Below are 6451 nucleotides of genomic sequence, written 5' to 3'. Positions count from 1 at the left end.
GGGAGGGATTGAATCACAGAAAGGGGATGGTAAAGCAAAGAAAGCCTGTTGTTGTTGTTGTTGTGTGCCATCGGGTCAAATACCCTAACGTGGGGATAGAGGAGGGAAAACTATACAAACAAATGGAGCCTGTACCACATGTCCAGGCCTATGCTGTGTACTAGAGATGCAAGTGTTGGTGGTGGAAGGGAAAACACAGGCTTTGGAGTCAGGCAGCACCTCTCTAACCAGCTCCATGATGTTGCGTAGTTTACTTAACCTCTCTGGGCCACTCACCTGCTGACTGAGGGCTCAGACCAAGTGAACCATGGTGTCAGATTCTGCTATCACTAAACCTGGAACATGTCTTTGGAATCCCCTCCCTCTTGCACAGGACATATTGCTCCCTTCAAGGCAGGCTGCTCTGGCCTAGCACCAGGGGCATGTGCTGGAGAGGTAGAGACTCAGCTCACTCCCTTTAGAAACCTGACCAGGGGGGAGGGGGAGCTTAACTTCCTCTCAAAGAACCAATTTGATGGATGAGCACGAGTGAACATTGTGACAAAGCTCAGAGCGCCTCAGAGCCCATAGTGGTGTCCCAGACTGCCTAGAGAGCTGTTAGATTAACCATTCGTCAAGAGCTTTAACCTTGGTCAACGTCATCCAGACTAAAATTCATGCAGCTTTGTTTTCTGATGAGGGGCTTCTGGACTTTGAGTGTCTATTGGACTTGGTGTAGACCCAAAATGTCTACAAAAGTTAGGCTCCCACCTTCATCTCTACCCAAAGATCCCCAGAGATAAATCATGGTTTTGGAGCTTTGCTTGACAGACTGTTGACCAGTCCTCTAGACTCTCTCTAGATAATCTCCCCTTGGGTTAGGCCAGACCAGAAGAGGAGAGGAGTCCCTGAGTTGTACAAATGGTTAACAAGCACATCTGCTAAACAAAAGGTTCGAATTTCAAGTTCACCCAGAGCTGCCTTGGAAGTCAGGCCTGGTGATCTACTTCCAAAAAATTAACTATTAAAAACCCTACAGAGCACACAGCTCTACTCTGACACCCACGGGGTCGCCATGAGTCAGAACTGACTGGACCAGGTCAGGTCGTTTCAGCCTTCCTCACGGCCCTCCATTTTCCCTTTGCCCTTTTATGATCTTCCTAATAATTTTTGTCTTGTTGAATAACTTTTTGTAAGCTAATTCTAGGAGAAGAAAAGTATGAATAAACACCTCTCAAGTCAAGATTCTTTCAGGTATTTGTTTTTTCCCAAAACAAATTCTAAAGTGTCTTGGCCCCTCAGAGGAATCCTATCCCTATACCTTTATGGCCCCAAATAGGGAAAAATCATTCTGTGGTCCCTCTTCCCTTCCCTCTCACCTTTTCTTTGTGTAGACCTATTACAGGGTCCACTGAGTCAGCAGAAATGTGCCCTTTCAGGCAAAGATGATTTTGGAGTAAAAGGTATGATTGATTTTTTTTTTTTAAGAGGGCTGGTAGGCACATAAGTATCTATTGTATGATTGTTTGAATGACTAATGTCTTTCATAATAAACTAAAAACAAAATGTATAAGGTTAGTCTATGGGGGAAAAAAGTATCTCCTGAGATAGACCAAAGTGAAAACATCAAAGGTGAAGATATGAAACTTGAGAAATCTGAACAGGAAACAAAATTCTAAAGCTCGTGTCTCTCTCCTGTGCCTGAGGACCCCTTTCCTGTTCCCTTTCATGTCACTGGGGAGTGGCAGGGAGTAGGGAAAGACCTCTAGGCCAAAGCTAAGTTTTTCACATGGCTTGGCTGATTTTCCAGGACCCTGGGTGCCTCAAACAATTTAAGCTCAAGCAAAAGGTTGGTGGTTTGAATTCACCCAGCAGCACTATGGAAGAAAGATCTGACGATCTACTTCTGTAACATTATAGCCAAGAAAACCCTGTGGATCACATTGCTACTCTGACACTCATGGCATCTCCATGAGTCAGAATTGACTTGATGGCAATGGGTTGGTGTTTTGTTTTTCCAGCCCACTTTCTTGGTCTGTGTGGAAGAAGGATGTGGGACAGAAAACAGAGCCAGGGAAACATGAGGTCATGTCACTGCAAAAGGATGTTCAAAAAAGATCCTGGAGGGACCCTGTCTGCAGTGCAAGCCAGTCAGGGCAAAGGGCAGCCCATGGGCTTCACAGAGTAAGAGGCCAACAAGAAGCCAATAAGAATATCAGTTTCGATATTTGCCCACATTCTTATTTATTATCATGGTCAGTGCAGAAACCATTTCCCAAACTCTTTGGTTTGCAGCAGAATCTAGAGCCTTCCCTAGAGGACATGGAGGAGCACTAACGAGACAGACCTAGCCTCTTTCCCTGCAATGCCAGGCTGTTCCATAAGCCTATGCCTCATCTTATGCTCTTCCTTATGCCTGGAATGCCCTCTCTGCTTGACAACTACTATTCATTCTTCAAAACCCAGACTAAAAGCCACTTCCTCTGTGAAGTTGATCGGATTTCTCCATGCAAAATGAAGTCACTCCTTTCCCTGTCCTTCCACAGTATTTTGTTCATATCTCATATTGCTGTTTTCATGTCTCTTTCCCCTATAACATCATGTGCTCCTCAAGGGTTATATCTTATTTATTTATGTTTTCTCAGTGCCCAAGCACAGTACGGACACATAGTAAGTGTTGGGTACACCCTGAATGAATGAAACTCCTAGAGCAGAGACACTCAGCCTCTGGAGGCTGGCAGAGGGAGAGGGTGTTACTAGTCCCTTAGCAGGCTTCTCACACTTGATTATACCTATTAATCACTGGAGGATCTTGCTAAATGCAGATTATGACGCAGTGGATCATAGGAGGGGCCTGAGAGTCTGCATTTCCAACAAGCACCAGGCGACACCAAAGTTGCTGGTCTGCAGACCATACTCTAGGTACTGAGGCCTTCAAATGCTTGGCACTCAGACTTGCCTGAGGGGGGCTGGAGGAAGACTCATGAATGGAAATAGCTAGCAGGATTCTCTTCCATGGATGGAGAGAGTTCTATTGAGGATAGTGGGATGAGCCAATAGGAGAGCCAACAAACACCCATCACTCCCAAGAACACTCTACTTGATCGTTTGAGCAGCTCTAGGATCAAGAGAAAAATGGAGAGGAGTTAGCTCTGATCAATCCTCTATAATAGAAACAGTCTTCCATCTTAGCCCCAGGGTTTGGAGCTCTTGATCACACAAGAAACATTAAAAAAAATGGTCGATATGATTCTACCATTCCATTCACCTGAAATGAAGCCCATCAAGTATTGCTGCAATTCATACACTTGATTGAGGGTCAGGTGTCTAAGGGCATCTAAGACTCCTAGGACTAAAAACTCAGGGCTAACTAGATGTTCAGATGAGCTTCAGATAGCAAGCATGAGATGCTGGAAATGAGATGAAGATCCAAGACCCCTAGCTTGTTGTTGTTGTTATTTGCCGTCGAGTCGGCCCCGACTCATAGCGACCCCTCCTTGGGTTTCCGAGGCAGTATCACTACAGAAGTAGGATTGCCCAACCTTCCTTCGGGAACCCCTAAAGACGCCAAATTTCCAACATAGTAGTGAGGTCATATGAGTTCCCAGAACACTACACAGAACCCCATTCTATTACTATCTTCCTCCCACTTTTAGTGTGACCCTGAACACATGGTTATCTCTTTCCTAGGCCTCAGTTTCTAATCAGGTTGATGGGAGATGTTGATGGTGCCTTCCAGCCTTAAAACTATGATTCTATGACTCAGTTTTCAGGCACAAAAAAAGCCTTCTTGCAAATTGCTACATGAAGGCAATCATGTTCTCTTCCACCAAACGGGGATGAACCTGCAGCCAAATCTGGAACAGAAAATGCTCAATGAAGGCAAGTTCAAATCCAGTATTATGATTTCTGAGAAGTCTTTATGAGATTTCATCATCAGCTTTACAGAAACCAGGAAAACTAAAGTTAGGGTGTCTTACCTGCCAAGTACTGTGGCCTCCTGTGGCAGATGGAGGAGTTGTTCTGCCTGAAGGAGCTGGCCTTTTATACCTTCTGGCAAGAATTTATTTCGGGAAAGGCCCAGAAGGAAAAACTTAAGGGGTTGATGTGGCTTGGAGGAGACAATCAAGTTCAGCAGGAAACACCCAGTGACTCCAGGTAGATGCACAAGGAAATTGCAGAATGGCAGTGATTAGTTGATGCAGAATCAGTAAGAAACTCCCTGTCTTCCTATTTTCCAGGCTGAATACGCAGTCTTGCTCTCACCATGGAAGGGAAAACTCCAAGTCCAGAGCATACTTATCCCTCATACACCCCTAACAGGACCTGAATAATAATAATAATAATAATAATAAACCCACCAAACTCACTGCCATTGAGCTGATTCCAATTCATAGGGACCCCTCCTTGAGCTTCCGAGGCAGTATCTTTACGTAAATAGATTTCTCAGTCTTCCTTTCAAGCAGTGGCTGGTGGTTTTGAACCACCAGCCTTCTGGTTAGTAATCAAATGCCTTAGGCACTACACCTGAATAGCTCTTAAAATTAGGAACCCATTCATGAGGAAAGCCCTCATATCTTTCTCTTATTTTTCATTCAATGCATTGCAGAATCCAATGGACTCATCTTTTGAATTGAAAGTGATTACAAAATATTTATTTTTTCCTCTCAAATTTCAAAGTAGTCACTTTTTTATTTTTGGACTTAACAATCCAAACTCACAGAATGGTGAGTTCCAGTCCTGCCTCTGTCTAAGAGCCACTTCATGGCTCTGGGCAAGTCACCTCATCTTCTGTTGTGCTTCAATTTTTTTCTAGTTATAAAATCAACAATTGATTGAGATGATTTTTCTGATTCTATGACTTCATGCCTTCCATAGATGACCCATGAAAAAACCCAATATCCTAAAAAGTTATTGATTTAAAGCCCAAATATAAAGGTACATACCATTCCTACCTCAAAGATTTTGAAAAATTCAAGTTCATATGACCTATATAGGAAGGAAACAGGAAAATTCAGAGCAAACAAAATTTTATGAAAATGTATTTTACAGGCAGTTCAAAACACAAGCCTCTTTAAGCTTTATAGCTTGAGTTGGAAATGCTCTGAGGGACTGTCAGAAATTCATCACCCAAAAACCCAACCCCGTTGGTTTACCTTAGACAAAATGATAGTCCTTTTCTCCAGCTAATGGAACGGAACTAAAAGCTGCTTCTCTTGTAGTGAACCAGGCAACTGAGCCACGTGCGTCAGAAGAAGGCAGCTGTCCAGGAAATGAGAGTGAGGGAGTGAGGTTATTCTATTTTCTTTGAAATACATTTCAGCTCCATAGCCAAGCATTGTTTTTCTTTGTCTGACCTTTTCCTGAACTTTGGAGCATGTTTCTGAAGGTTTTTACCTCAGGATTTCATGCTTTAAGAGTGCATGAAGCTTTATTTTAGATGGATCTTGGCCTAGTTGGTTCCAAATGACCTCAAGATGGAACTTCCTTCTAGAAAACCCTGTGAGAAACACTGCCTTCCTGCATGCAATAGCCAGTGAGTGACTAGAATCAGGGTAATAGCAAACTGCAGGTCTTCATGCTAGTCTTTATCATGTTATGACAGGACCTGATATGTCCTAGGTTTGACCTTTTTATAATAGGCCGGGATGGGGCAGTATCAGTTCCAGCCTGGTATGATCCTCCCTCTGGTCTTGGCATGAAACACGTCTGCAGGCAGCTGGAGTGGACATGCCACTGTCTGATGGCTAATTTGTACTTTCAGAGCTCTGCTGACATCAGACGACATGTTCTCATGGGCTTATCTCAGTCCAGTCAAATCTGTTTACCACAGTTAGATGTTTCCCCATTAGGGAATGGCAAATTGGCTTGAGAAATGGAGACTGTAAGGCAGAAAGTCTAGTGGAAAGCTAAAAAGGACAGCTTCTTATATGTCAGCACAGAGATTCCAGGATACCTTATCAATAGAAGCAGCAGCAGGGAGTACCCAATGAAGTTAAAATTCCTTGCTTGTACATAGGCATGTGTGTGTGAGCACACACACACATACACACACTAGGAATTTACAATTTATAAATGATGCTGGCATGGGACATGGTTGGCCCTCCTCCATTTCTTTCCAGAAGTAGAAAGCTGCATGCTGCACATCCAACCTTTGGTTGGTCAAAGGGACACTAATGGCCAGTGACAGAGTGACCACTCTATCTGTATTAGGTGATTAGAGCTCTCACACTGGGCCATGGTCTCCCAGCCATCCCCACCATTTCAGGAGCCACCCTCCTTGGAAGCCTAGCCAGTCCCTTCCTTGACTATCTGTTTTCACCCACCTGCCTCTACCTTGGCTATCACCCACAACTAGGCAGGTTATTATTTTTTTCTCCTGGCTAAAACTCATTTCCTTTTGTTGGTTGCCCAGAAAAACATACAAAAAGACTTCTTATTCTGAGCATGGCTCCACATGCCAATGTTACCC

This window comes from Orycteropus afer, unplaced genomic scaffold (assembly GCF_000298275.1).
Source record: "Orycteropus afer afer isolate SDZICR_OR568_19922 unplaced genomic scaffold, OryAfe1.0 scaffold00834, whole genome shotgun sequence".
Classification (NCBI taxonomy): Eukaryota; Metazoa; Chordata; class Mammalia; order Tubulidentata; family Orycteropodidae; genus Orycteropus; species Orycteropus afer.
Note: the sequence above shows the minus strand (reverse complement) of the source record.